General features: G+C 46.9%; 2 non-coding genes across 2 annotated transcripts; both read left to right on the forward strand.

The window, feature by feature from the left end:
- The first annotated feature begins 6,023 nt into the window (after window positions 1–6,023).
- Window positions 6,024–6,096, forward strand: TRNAR-CCU (transfer RNA arginine (anticodon CCU)). The gene has a single exon. It is a non-coding gene; the product is annotated as a tRNA-Arg (tRNA).
- Window positions 6,097–11,516: 5,420 nt separating this feature from the next.
- Window positions 11,517–11,590, forward strand: TRNAR-UCU (transfer RNA arginine (anticodon UCU)). The gene has a single exon. It is a non-coding gene; the product is annotated as a tRNA-Arg (tRNA).
- Window positions 11,591–15,297: the final 3,707 nt, after the last annotated feature.

Below are 15,297 nucleotides of genomic sequence, written 5' to 3' on the forward strand. Positions count from 1 at the left end.
ATATTTATTTTAAATACAAAATCGAATCACTTGTTCTTGTCGCTCAACCAACACATCGACCTCGTTTCGTCAACATTCCGTCCATAACTTTTTGAGATATCCTGCTCACAGACAAACATGCTGACACTGCCAGGTGCGAAAACATTACCTGCGGCCACCCTCGATGACAGAGGGACCTCGGTTCAAGATCAGTTTTACAAATCCTCCTGCTGTCTGCCGCAAGAAAATAAGGCAAATCTTCTCTGTGTTTATGTCCGTCCACAAATTAGTCAGGTTCACTATGTTAACAAATATAATTTCGTTCAAAATTTTGGTAGATCAGCAAAACTATACATTTTTGGAATATTCAGAGCATGAAGAATCCAAAAATTAATGTTTACATTTGCGTAGACACCTTTGCGAAAATGACACTCAGGACAGTGATGAAGATAGTCAGGTTCACTATGTTAACAAATATAATTTCTTTCAAAAATTTGGGGTTACCAAACCTGTACATTTTTGGAATCTTCAGAGCATGGAGAATCTGAAAATCAATGTTGGCATTTGCACAGACACCTGCATGGCCGCCATTTTGGATTTTGAAAATGGCCACCATAAAATACATATTTTGCGCGATCTCGGCTTCTAGTCAACCTAGAGACTTAATTAAATATGCTAATGCTATGTTTTCTGGGTCAAGGAATCCAATAAAGGCCTCAAAATAGTGCTCAGGATTATAGAAAAGCAACAAACAAAGGTAATTGAAAACCATTGTCTTTATATTTGTGATAGAACTGTATTACATAATATATGATATTGCAAGTCCTTTGAAGTTATAGGTTGTTATAGGAAGTTATAGGTAGTATCAGATTGAACTATAAGTCCTATACACAGGATCTACGAGGTCTATACCGTTCAGGAATATGCTTTTACAGACCTTCATCACTGTCCTGAGTGTCATTTTCGCAAAGGTGTCTACGCAAATGTAAACATTAATTTTTGAATTCCTCATGCTCTGAATATTCCAAAAATGTATAGTTTTGCTAATCTACCAAAATTTTGAACGAAAAAACATAGTGAACCTGACTAAATTCTTGACATTAAAACGCCCCAGCCAAGCTCCAGCAGATTTTTCATACGTGGAGCGAGGTACCAACACTCCCCATGTACTCAGAGTCGTGATAACGTGCAATTTGACGCCATTTTCTATCCATATTGCATGACACATCTGACATGATGCCATTTTGTATCCATCTAGTGTGGCACATCGAGCATGTGTCGATTTATGCATCAATTGTGATGTCTTAGTTTTGTAATCGAACTGTCTTTCACTTCACCCAAAAGGAAGATTATATTGTCGCGTTTCTGGCGATTAAAATCCTCAAAGGGAACGGATTTCCAAACGGGCTTTAACTCCGAGGCTCTCAATTCAATGTGATGGTATTCATTATACGCATGGGGAGGGAGTGCGGGAGAAGCCGTAAACTCTTACCTCCACGAGTCCACCCGACGTCCACGACCCTGCAATACATTAACTCAAACAACACGGAATAAAAATGTACAAAAATAAACAGGTTTTTTAAGGCAAATGCCGGCAACAAAGAAAACACGATAAAACTATATTCCTACTTGGAGCGCTCCCACGCAGACCCGAATACAGACAAAGGATAAAATAACTGGAAAATAAATAGCAATGTTTGTGGCACAAAGCTCAAAGCGGCTGGTGTATCTCGTCAGGAATCGTCAAAGATCGGATGAGGCTTTGACAGGAAATGCACGTTCGTTAGCGTGAATCAGGCCTCATGCGCGAACCAGGCCTCACGTGTGAAGCGAATCAGCAGGCGTGCAGCTTGCTCTTCCAGTCGTGCTTGTCCTCACAATCTCTGCACGGAAAACCACCGTTCCCGGCCCGTGTCTCTTTCTCCTCATGACCACAAGCAAGATGTCCGCCTCACGACCACCAGTAAGATCTCTGAACACGGCCGTTCACGTTGGTGTCCAAAATCAGAAGGGACGAAAAGATGTCGGCACACGACCGTTCACGATGAGATCCACAACGAGATGGACCAAAAGGACTTCGATGCCGAGAGAGATAAAAGGTTGATGCTGAGAGAGACCAAAATGCGACTGTTCACCAACAACGTCCAAAACAAGAAGGGAGGAGAGGGGCAATAACGACCGTTCGCTATGGTATCCAGAACGAGAAGTCACAAGAGGAGAAAATGTCGACCAGAGCATTCTTTTATCGTCCAGGCTCTGACATCATCTCAACACGTCTCCGTATCCGACCCTATCAGCGAGTTCCATATTACCAGTGCTTGTGCCAAACAAACCCAGACCAATCACTGCTCTTAAAGGGGCGTGGCTCTCAGCCTGCCTGTGCATGTGGTGTGGTCGTGGCTGCGGCACCAGCGGTATTGTCAGAGGCCTGATTTCCGGTTGGTTTTTTCATGATTGTGTTTAATGGGCGGTTTCTGGCTCGGTGTCCAGTGCGGTGTCATAAGGAACAGAGAAATAAATTATAGAGGCAATTACAAACAGGGAATCAATTACCCATAATCCCTGGCATCGGATGCCAATGCCTTATCCATTAGGCCACTGGGTCTGTACAGAATGTGTATCCGCAACCTTTCGAGATATCCTACTCACAGCCAGACAAACAGATGGACAGGAGTGAAAACATTGGCCACCTTCGGTGATGTCAGTAACAGGGAGCGAGATCAATTTGATGAATTCTGCTGCTGTAGGCCCACACAAAATAAGACAATTCTTCTCTGTGTATATGTCCATCCAGTAATTCTTTCTCTTCTCCTCTTCTTCCCTTTATAAAGGGTGACGTCCAATGGCATCAAGCTGCTGCCCTGCCTTGACCACGATACTCCTCCAGTTCCCTCTGTCCTCAGCCAACTATCTCCACTCTGCAAACACCCCCACCATATCTCTTCACACAATTCTCCCATCTCAACTGTGGTCTACCTCTTTTCCTCCGACCTTGTTCCCTCAACCGACCCGCTCTCTTTGCCATTCTCTCTTCCCCAATCTGCACCAAGTGTCCAGCCCATCTCGTGCATGAGAAGTCCTTCCTTGGCACCTCTGAGCTCCTCAACACATACAAAGCTTTCATCTGCAGCTTGATGGAATGTACTGTTCTCCCCTCTGGGCTGGTGCACCTGCCTCACACCGAGCTCGGCTTCACTCTGCAGAAACCAAAGCTTTAAGAATCATTGGAATCTCCCGCGATGAAGCTGATTCTGAGGGTCTTTCACTCACTCACCGCAGGCAGGTTGGTGGGCTTTCTATCTTCTACCGACTCCTCTCCGGCCTATACACCCCCTCCCCCCAGCCCTGTCTGTGCTCTGTACCCCAACTATTCCTGCAGGTCGCACAAGATCTGTCAGCAACCCTCTTATGGTTAAACTGCCAAAATCAAGACTCTCGATTCTCCTTCACTCCTTCATTCATTTTTTCTCCCGCCTCTGGAACAAACTCCCTCACTCTCTTCAATCTCACTCCTCCCTCCAGGTCTTTAAAACAGCTGTTCACCACCATCTCCCTCCCTTCCACAGATCTACCGATGTCCCTGTTCTCTGCTGTGTTGTCCTTCCCTCTCTCTCTCCGTCTTTTCTACCACTCCCTTTATTACATGTTATTTGTGTTCGCACTTGTATGAGCCTCGTCTTAGTATCCAAAAAAAAAATAATCTCAGTCAGCATTTCACCAATCTCCTCTCTCAGTTCATCCATTCTCCTTCTGTCCACCCTCTTCGCTCCCACAATCCTCTTGACCCAGTTGTTCTCCCAAACCTGCAGCCTCTGTTGTTGTCTTTCTGTCAGCGCCATCTTCTCCAGACCGTAAAGGTAGACCGACGTTACACATGACATCAGAACCTTCTCTTTCAATCTCCTTGAAATCCTTCTGTCTGACATTATTCCCTCCACGCATTTGCACCCACCTGAATCCTCCTTCTCACCTCTGTCTCTGACTTGTCATCCCCGGTCATTGTTTCCCCCCAGATACTCAAACCCATTTCCTTGGCTGATCCCCTTCCCTTTTCACCTGACATTCGTTTCTTTTCTCTCCTGCCCAACCCACATCACCTTCATCATCTGCTCATGTTTCTCAAATACCTTCTTCCACTCCCCCAGCACTCCACCATAACAACCAGATTATCTTTATACAACATTGCAGAATACCTTTCATGTTTACCTTCCTGCTCACCAGCTCCATCACCATGATAAACATCAATCAGTTCCAAATCACCACAACGTGGAGTAATGAACGTAATGTTGTGAATTTGGGGTAGGGGGGAATATCTAGATCCAGGTAGATTTGCATAGGTAGGTGTTCTGATGATCGTGATAGAAGAACCATCTCGATGTACAGTAAGTCAGGGACCTGTAGCCCGTATGTCGGATTAAGTGTATCTTCGTCCCCGCCATGACGGGGCGGGGCATGTAAAGTAGTTGTCGGGAATATGTTAACTCCATTGTGTGTCGTTCCCTCTGTAAGCATCCCAGTGTTCCTTATCGCAATACATCCCATAGACAGTAGATAGGCCCTTAGTGCACACATTAATTAAATTCCCCCCCTTACAATGACTGACCATAAGAACTGACCAGAAAGGCAAGCAGGCAGCGGCCGCACAGTGGTACACCATGGAAGACGAACACCATGCCAGGCAGGCTGGGAGCCACGCCCAGAAGGGCTCTTGGTTGGTAGAGGGGGAGGGGTGAGCAACAAATACCACACCGATTGGCAGAGCAGGGGAGGGCGTGCGATTGGTCAAAGGAAGGCCAGAGAGCTTCTTCGTGATTGTGGGTGAGAAAGGTAAAGGAGTGACACACTGATTGGCCACCAACCGATGAGACCATGGCCATTCATTGCGGAAGGCGCGAAAGAACTTCCAACAAGCTACACACTGGTTGGAGGAGAAGGGCCGGTGACGTAAAAAGGCGTGAAAGGTGAGAAGTAAGCGAGGCACTGGTTGGTAGAGGGAGAGAGCCGACGTCACACCACGAGTGACAAAACGACTCGCTCGCCGACATTTTCCTCTCTTCCCTTGGCCTCTTCATCTGGACTGTCACTTTAGACTTTTGACCTGTGCTTGCCTTTGGAACTGTGGTGGAGAGACCAGCGCCGACGATCATTCTCCCCTGTTGTTCGTGCTGCTGGTGCCTGCGTGCTGTGCTGTGTAGCGCGGGACGGCCCGTGCAGAGAGGGGTGTTCGCGCCAACGCCCGAACGGTTCGCGCCAACAGGAGTGCGGTCGGACGGCTGCGCTTGGAGCTGACCATCCCGGACAATTCCTGACGGCCACATCCAGACAGATAAGCCCACACAAACCACAACACGACGAGACATTAATTTTATTCATCCTCTCCCATTGTTTTGTATTTGAAATCTGAGCGGGGACGTCCCAATTTAGAATTTAATTTCTTCTGTTGCTTTTCCTTGTTCTCGGGTCCGTATTAAATATTCCTTTTGTACATTCTAAATTCAGCTTTTGGTTTGATTTAATAATTAGCAGGGAGAAGACATCGTTGGGGCCAAAAAGGTAAGCCGCGACATTCTCCCCCAAACCCCTTCTCGCGTGTCGGCCACCATCAATTGGATTGCATAAACACGTTCAAGTAAGCTCGAGTCCATCCGCGATCCCCCGGTCTTAACCAAGGTGCAATCACGCGACAATACCTTTCATGTTTACCTTCCTGCTCACCAGCTCCATCACCATGATAAACATCAATCAGTTCAAAATCAGCACAACGCGAAGTAATGAACGAACAAGCCTTCGTGGACTGTTTTGAACAAAACTCCTTCACCACGACACATCGTAATTGATAATTATGATAACAGTTACACAACCCATCTGATAATTATGGATTTTAAAACACCTGGGTCAATCTCCACCAGATGTTTCACATCACTTGATGAAGACTCAGAATCCAAGATGGCCACCGTCGTAATTCGCGAATGTGAGGGCAACACAAAAAGAGCCATAACCCATCACAGAAAGCTATTTTTGGATCTAGAGCCACCTTCCTCACAGCCCCAGTGGCCTAATGGATAACGCACTGGCCTCCTAAGCCAGGGATTGTGGGTTCGAGTCCCATCTGGGGTGATACCTAGTCTAAAGCAAAATCGAATCACTTGTTCTTGTCGCTCAACCAACACATCGACCTCGTTTCGTCATAATTCCGTCCATAACTTTTTGAGATATCCTGCTCACAGACAAACACGCTGACACTGCCAGGTGTGAAAACATTACCTGCGGCCACCTTCGATGACAGAGGGACCAGATGACATGATGCCATTTTGTATCCATCTAGTGTGGCACATCGAGCATGTGTCGATTTGTGCATCAATTGTGATGTCGTAGTTTTGGAATCGAACTGTCTTTCACTTCACCCAAAAGGAAGATTATATTGTCGCGTTTCTGGCGATTAAAATCCTCCAAGGAACGGATTTCCAAACGGGCTTTAACTCCGAGGCGTTCAATTCAATGTGATGGTATTCGTCATACACGTGTGGAGGGAGTGGGGGAGAAGCCGTAAACTCTTCCCTTCACGAGTCCACCCGACGTCCACGACCCTGCAATACATTATCAAACAACACGGAATAAAAATGTACAAAAATAAACAGGTTTATTAAAGAAAATGCCGGCAACAAAGAAAACACGATAAAACTATATTCCTACTTGGAGCGCTCCCCGCAGACCCGAATACAGACAAAGGATAAAATAACTGGAAAATAAATTGCAATGTTTGTGGCACAAAGCTCAAAGTGGCTGGTGTATCTCGTCAGGAATCGTCAAAGATCGTTTGAGGCTTTGGCGGGAAATGCACGTTCGTTGGCGTGAACCAGGCCTCACTCGCGAACCAGGCCTCACGCGCGAAGTGAACGAGCAGGCGTGCAGCTCGCTCTTCCAGTCGTGCTTGTACTCATAATCTCGGCACGGAAAACTGCCATTACCGGCCCGTGGCTCTTTCTCCTCATGACCAATACCAAGATGTCCTCCTCACGGCCACCAGTAAGATCTCTGAACACGGTCGTTCGCGATGGTGTCCAAAATCAGAAGGGGCGAAAAGATGTCGACACATGACCGTTCACGATGAGATCCACAACGATAAGGACCAAAAGAACGTCGATGCCGAGAGATAAAATGTCGATGCCGAGAGAGACCAAAATGCGACTGTTCACCAACAATGTCCAAAACGAGAAGGGAAGAGAGGGGCAATATTGACTGTTCACCAGGGGTGTATGTACGGAAAATAGTGCCTGGGGCAAGCACTGAAATTGCGCCCCTGCCCAAACATCTGACACCCATCTTTTGGATAACTTTACCATAAAATCAGCTCAAAAATAGAAGTCAAGCTCGTTAATCTTTTAAATAACAAATTATTGCACTACATGAAAATTACAACTGCACCTTCCTTGCTTTCACTGATGCAAATTGGTCTATGATGTGCACAAAGTCAGTTTTTTCAGTTTCTTCTCTTTCTACACTCAGCAGAGCAAGATCACAGAGTCTGCCTTGACCCATGGAGGCTCTCAAATACGAAAGTATTAGTTTTAACTTGCTGAATGATCTCTCACAGCTGGCGATGGAAACTGCGATGGTTCGCATTATTTGAATAGCAATGCGAAGATTGGGGAAGACGCTCTCATCTCCATACTGAACAGTTAATTCGAGAAGCTCTTCAGGTCTTGATATTTTCATGTTGGCCTGACTTGATAGCAACATTCTGCAATCCAAAATTTCTTCATATCGCTGCTGTCCATCAACATCAGAGCTGTACAATTCGCCCAAATTTTCGCACTTCTTCTTTAGGTCGTTACTGTCGGCGCCGTGACACAGTCCCTCGACCTCGAGAAGGAACCCAAACTTGGCGTCAGTGTCGTGCAAACGAGCGAACCTTTCATCCATTTCTCTGTGAAGACGGTCGAGTGTTCCCTTCATGACTCTTTCCATTTCCTCCTTGGCTGTTAACCCAGCGTCTCGCGAGTTCTCATCAGCCATTCGTTTCTTTCGTCTCTGACGTCTTTCAACTTCAATATTCCATTCTTGCCAGAGACCGAATCCTTCTTCGAGTGACTCACTGACCAACACTTCTCTTTCATCATGAAAATGATCTCGGAGGGCTTTCAAATCCAGGGCAGCATCGTGGAAGTTCATGCTAGGATCCTGCAGCCTCTTTTGAATACGGCCAATGTGAAAGTACTTTGTTCCAAAATCCCAGCAAAGTCAGAAAATCGTAACTCAACATGTGGCGATACAGCTGCCTTGCGTCACTTCTTGTTTCACTGGTCTTGTGTTCATTGACTATCATGTCCTGGAGAACTTGAAGTATCTCCTCAAGGTACTTGTTGACGGGCTTCACTGCTCCTGTCCTTGCACTCCACCTGGTTTCGGACTCCGACTTAACAACCACAGGCACGGCGTTTTTGAGTTTTTCCCAGCGCTGTGTTGAATGAGAGAAGAACACGTAGAGAGCTTCGATGGTTCCAAAAAACGTGACCATCATTGTATCCTGCTTGGCTGCATGTACACCCACCAAGTTGAGTGAGTGATTGTCGCAATTCACAAACACTGCCGGGTTGTTTTTCTCACGTATTCTTTGATGAACACCACTTCTGTGGCCAGCCATCACAGCAGCGTTGTCATAGCACTGTGACCGACGATCTTGTAGCTCCATTTCGTCCTTCTCTAGCTGTTTCAAGATGTCATCAACCAAGCTCTCAGCATCCTTCTGGCCTATCTGGATAAATCCAAGGAAGGACTCTCTAACACGGACTGTTTTCTCTCAAAATCAACTTCCACATACTTCACTCCTTCTGACATCTGCTCACGGTGTGCCTGATCAGGAGTCGAGTCGAACATGAGACCATAGTACTTGGCTTTACGAATGCTTCTCAGTAAACTCTGGCGAACAGTGGATGCCATCATGTGGATGAATTCGTTCTGGACACCCGGTGAAAGATAAGACGTGGATCCAGGATGACTTTCCACATGAGTGAGGTGTTTTTTCATGACAGGGTCAAAGATGGCCATTGGTTTCAGTAAGCCAAGGAAATTTCCCACATTGGAGTCATCGTCCAGCTGAAGTGACTCCCTGGGTCCTCGCAAAGCCAGGTTCTGAGCCGCAAGGAATTTTATGCAGTGAAGGATTCTCGTCAAGATATCATGCCACTTCTGCTTTTCCTTCTCAATCTGTGACTGAAGTTCCGCGTCAATAACTCCTCTGTTTTCAGCTAAATTTCTTTCCATTTCTTTCCACTGTGTGAAGCACTCCCGATGATGATCTTTGCATTTTCATGAACACCAATCCTTTCAGGTGCTTTCCACTGGTTGAAGCCACTTTCCTGCTCCAATGAGGATTGATGGTCTGACCAGGAACGGGAATGGAGAAGACAACAGATACAAAATGCAGACGTTTTAGAAGGGGAATAGACCAGCCATGAGCGAGTCACTTCCTCACCACGACCATTTCCCAATTTCCTCTTGAACCAAGTTTTGTTCATTGAGCAGTTATTTGTTGGTAGGAAAGGCCCCTCACTGTTCTGGAAACACTTCGAACCCAGCTTTATTATTTCTGTTCTCAACGCGTCAGGCAGAATTGCTTTTCCAGTATTCTTGTCGAACTTCAGAAGTCCAATGTCATGCTGTTCAATCACTTCTGGAATGACAGTTCGAGGCTCTTCGACATCATCCAGTTCACTAGGTTCAGTGTCGTCAGGTTCAATCTCGTCAGGTAAAATCTCGTCAATAAACTCAACATCACCACGACCACCATCGTCTCCCCCTCCTGTCATGTCCACGTTCTCTCTGGCAGCCTCACTTTTAATCTCGTCATACTCGGATTTATCTGACTTGACTTCCTCCTCGGCTTGTGACGCATTTGTACTTGATCCACCTTCGGATTGTAACAAACTTGCAGCAGGTGCAGGCGACTCCATGGACGTGTCGAACAACTTGTTCCGGGCTTTTCAAAGAAGGGCATGAAGAACTTGCTCGACTTCTTGGCTTCCTCCGTCTTCAACTTTCGTCTCTTCCGTCCTTCAGCTCCACTTTCTTCTACTTCGTGAAGAAACGTTTCATGGTCTTCTTACACAATGCTCTGACATAAGGAAATGGCACTTTTAATAAGAACATTAAATTTCACAGATTTTGCACAAAATTCTAGACGACCTCCCCAGTTTGCGCAGGAGAATGGACTTACTGCCAGTTGGCACTGAGCAGTGGTACTGTGATGTAGGTGGTCATGTAGGTGGTCATGGTCATGCCTCTCGGCCAGCACTGTATTTTTACCGAATAATTTATATAAGTGGTTTAACAATCTAGGCATCCGAGTACTTCTCACCCATGATAATCAGACAGATCATACATCTGAAGAAAATTCTTTTTTCACGATCCGAGGATGGCTTGTCTGACTTGAATAGAAACTGCTCAGTGGTGCCCCCCTTTAAGTGGCGCCCAGGGCACGTGCCACACCTGCCATACCTTAGGTACGCCACTGCCGTTCACTATGGTATCCAGAACGAGAAGGCGCAAGAGGAGAAAATGTCGGCCAGAGCGTTCTTTTATCGTCCAGGCTCTGACATCATCTCAACACTTCTACGTGTCCGACCCGGTCAGTGAGTTCCAACTTACCAGTGCTTGTGCCAATCAGACCCCAGACTAATCACTCCTCTTTGGGGCGTGGCTCTCGGCCTGCCTGTGGTGATGTAGTGGCTGCGGCGCCAGCGGTATTGTTCGATGCCTGATTTCCGGTTGGTTTTTTAATGATTGTGTTTAATGGGCGATTTCTGGCTCGGTGTCCAGTGCGGTGTCATAAGGAACAGAGGAATAAATTACAGATGCAATTACAAACAGTGAATCAATTACCCATAATCCCTCGCCAATTAGCAAGCCCCACCCCTCTGACAGGGCCGAAGATACACTCCTCCACGATGCACGGTCGACTGGATACCTACTTATGATACATTGAGGTTTTTCTTCTTCATGACAGTCGGAGCACATTGCCTATGCAGTCTACCTGGATTAAGGTATCCCTACCACCCACAAATGTAACAATATTTATCCCACAGGAACCTCGAAAAAAATGTTGAACGCTGATTTATTTCAGGAAAGCTGCTTTGATGCCGACCAACACCATGGAGTGAATCCCAAACAAGTAAATGAAAAAACATCTTTTCGGGACACAAACTTTTATTTTTGAGAAGGTTTCGAACCTTTTTTTTGAATATGCATTAAATTTTGATAAAAGAAAATGTACCAGAAAAGTGGACCATCGGCCAAATTTCAGCTCTCTAGGACGTATGGAACCAATAAAACAAACGGCTCAAAGATTAGAAACGGGACCAACAAGCAAAGTTCAGATGAAGTTAAATAAAAGTGTATAATAATACAAAAATACCACTTGATGAAGACTCAGAATCCAAGATGGCCACCGTCATAATTCGGGAATGTCAGGCAAACACAAAAAGAGCGATAACCCGTCACAGAAAGATAATTTGGGATGTAGAGCCACACTTCACACAGCCCCAGTGGCCTAATGGATAAGGCACTGGCCTTCTAAGACCAGGGATTGTGGGTTCGAGTCCCATCTGGGGTACTATTTATTTCAAAGCAAAATCTAATCGCTTGTTCTTTTTGCTCAACCAACACATCTGCCTCATTTCGTCATAATTCCGTCCATAACTTTTTGAGATATCCTGCTCACAGCCAAACACGCTGACATGGCCAGGTGTGAAAACATTACCTGCGGCTACCTTCGATGACAGAGGGACCTCGGTTCGAGATCAATTTTACAAATCCTACTGCTGTAGGCCACAAGAAAATAAGGCAATTCTTCTCTGTGTTTTTGTCCATCCACAAATTCTTGATATTGTTACAGACGCGGCCTTTAGATGTTATATTGACCGAGCGGTGGTGTATTTAACCGCGTCCGAACAGTTACTCCCCGATTAAAACCCGATTCCACCCGACGTTGACCAGATCGCCCCACAGATATTCAATCGGGAAATCTCTAAAGCGACCGAAAGAGAAGGAAAAAGAAGAAGAAGAAGAATACGGAGGAAGAACAGGTTTTATTATACACACACAAGCAATGGATGGAAGAAGCAGTAACACAGCGAATCCTTAACTTACACTATTCATTTTTACTTAGCCCCAAGACAAACGAACAGGACAGGACGTTCACACTTACTCAGGGGATAATTGCAGGCAGGTAGGCTTGAGATGGATCGCTTGGTCGGGAGCGCGCAGTTCGCAATCCCTCGCGGTTTTGGCGGGAAACCCTCCGTCGTGTATCCACCGCGGTAGACGCCCCGCGCTGGTTCGGCACTCCTGCTCCCCTTCCTGGGGCGGGGCCGTCTCCCTCCTTTCAGCGCGTCTCTCCAAAGCTGGTCTCCTTGCCGAGTACCTCTCCTCTTTGGCTTGGAGCGTTTCGCATCTCACCGCCTCCCTTTGGTGCAGCCTCGTTGCTCCTCTCCCAGGGTCAGCTCCAGCTCTTCTCCAGTCATCTCTCATCTGGTAAAGCAGTCCCTTGCAGTCACTTTTATCACCTCGAGCGAAATCAAGCCGCCGACTCCGAGGGCACGCCTACCGGGTCACTCACCGCGGTGTTGATTGGCTGTTAGGGCTGGTTCACTCCTTCCCTCTTACGACGAGGTGGAGACACGCCTTTCTTCCCCAACCTTACCTCGTGGCCAATGGTGGTTTGAAGAAAACCAGCCAAAATGCGGAAGGCAATTGGAAGGGAGGTTTTGGGGAAATTGGAAGGGCCTACGCTTATTTTGTTTGATACAATGCAAAGTCAATCTAGTGGGAAAACACATACTTAGCCTACATGGAATAAGGAAATACACTATTTAAAAGATATATCGTGACCTGCGTGTATATTTCATGCAATTAACTAGGACGCCGACTGCGACCATTATTTACATTAACAGGGTGTTACCGTACTTTTGTAACGTTCACATTGTAACGTTTCCACATTCGTTACACGGCACCCCCCTTTCTTCAGGTCCGTCCTCGGGCCTATTAGACTTTAACTTAGTGTGACACGTAGGTGTAATTCCCTCTACAATTAACCTGACCCTGAGTGTGACAATTTTAAAACACAAATAAGTATGTCCCCCTATTGCATTGCATCCTGTCTAACAGACTCAAGCCCACAGCTAACCGAATTACGGAATTATTCTCAAACTATACATTTACGGTGGGGAGCATTATTTACAATGACGTGATTTCTTATTTACAACGCAACCCAGGACCTGTGTTTTTTTTTTTTTTTTCCTTTTTAGGGAACAAGAGAAAGAAATTCCTGTTGGGAGGGAGGAGACAGCACGCATTGCATCGATGCACCAGTACCAATACCACCAAAGCACCCAAACACCACAAAGCACCCAAAAGCACCATCCGGTGCGGTCACCATGGTTCATAATAAACACAACAAAACAACTGGTGGTGGTCTTCTCTTCCTCTGCTGGGCCGATGTTCTTCCCGACGTCTTCTGGCTTCATGCGGCCTATTTGGACATAATAAAAAGCACAACTTGTGTCCATTTTTATTTAGGGCCTCAGGGGCCAACTAAGGGTGGTCCACCTGTTTGGCATAGGTGCCACCTTACCGAGGTCCGCAAGCAAGATTCCCTGGCCACTATGGCCGGTTTCCAACAGAGGTGCCCTGCCCCAGAACCTGGGGTCCATCAAGTGGTACTTGGCCGCAGAACAGCGGTCCATAATGTGGTACATCAACGCAATGCATGCTGGTTCTGGGAATCTCGGGCGCACAATGGCCACCTCACGCACGCTCCCATCGGCACCCAATGGCGCACAGGTCATGTGGGAGACAAAAGAAAGACAATTGAGCGAGGGGTAAGGTCACAAGGGTACACGTCCATAAGGCAATGCAAGGTGAAATGCGTACGGAGGCCGAAGTGAGAAAGCTCGTCCCTACCGTACGTCACCCCCCTGTCACCTACCCGACCCTTGTTCTCACCCCATATGTACAAAAATCTACACATTTACAAATTCGTCACTACTGTCACGTCTTCCCCATATTTCCCTTATACCAAATTCGTCCCCACAATCCCGTTACTTCAAAATTTGCCATCACCAATTCATCATCAATCCTCATAAGGAGGGAGAGATGGAATTACGCACAATGTCACACCCACGTCATGATGCGTCTCACAATCCAAACATTTGCATCATAAAAAATAATCAAAACATGGCATGGTGTGGAGTACCTGTCACCTCAGGTGAGTGGATGCAGATGGTGCGAGGAGATCCTTCATCCTAACTATCCTCTAAATGACTTTAACACACTTTACACTACCCGGGGTCTTTCCCTGCCAATCCATTGGCCAACTTACACTATGGGTTCTAATAACCAATTCCCATTGGCCAAACTGTGGTGCTCCTCAATTTGGGGTCTCACTCCCCCGATTCATCTCCCGGTGCTCTAGCACAATTTCTGGGCTGCGACGTGTACCTCTCCCAACAGGTCTACCCACCTGCACACCTCCACCACTGTAGTTGCCACCCGAGCTTACCTAGCTCCTCACCCTAACCTAACTACCTGGGGACAGCCCCTCTCCTGGCTCTGTCACCCCATGGTGCCCTCTGGCACTGGGCTACCCGGGTCCGTCCTCCGGATCCTCGGGCCCCATCCACAACAACTACTACCGGCTCCCAGAGCCCACCTGCGGCCTCACCTGGCCGACATCCTCACAGTGGTGGGGTGCCCAAACCAACTACTCACACTAACAGGCTACACGCCCAGCCATTTCCACAACACCAATGCACCCATCCATATACCATTCTGTCACCCGCACCACAGATGCCAATATCCAACCACAATTTACCTGTACCCTCTACCTAACACTTACACTACCCGCCCCGGGTATCCGTGATGGGGGTCCACTCTTCCCCCATTCACACCTTCGCACCATCCACTCCACTCCACAATTTCCACCATTCTCACTCCACGACCATCCATTCCAATCCTCCAGACCATTTATTCCATACAGCTGTCTTTCATTCACCTGTCGTTGCACACCTGTGCAATCCTACCTGGTGCCACCTGCACCCTCCTCCTCTTCCTGGACCATTTGGTCAACACAACACGCAATCACCACTACTTCCTCATACACTGCTCCATTCACCTGTCAGTTGCACACCTGTGCAATCACACCTGTTCCATTCTCACCTGTTCAATCCTCACACACACGGCATCATCTCAGCTAACTACTCCCCTCTGAAACTTGCGCTTCCCAGTCGTCCCTTTAAACTATTGCGCTCCCACGTCATTATA

Source organism: Myxine glutinosa, chromosome 5, assembly GCF_964187855.1.
Source record: "Myxine glutinosa chromosome 5, kmMyxGlut1.1, whole genome shotgun sequence".
Classification (NCBI taxonomy): Eukaryota; Metazoa; Chordata; class Myxini; order Myxiniformes; family Myxinidae; genus Myxine; species Myxine glutinosa.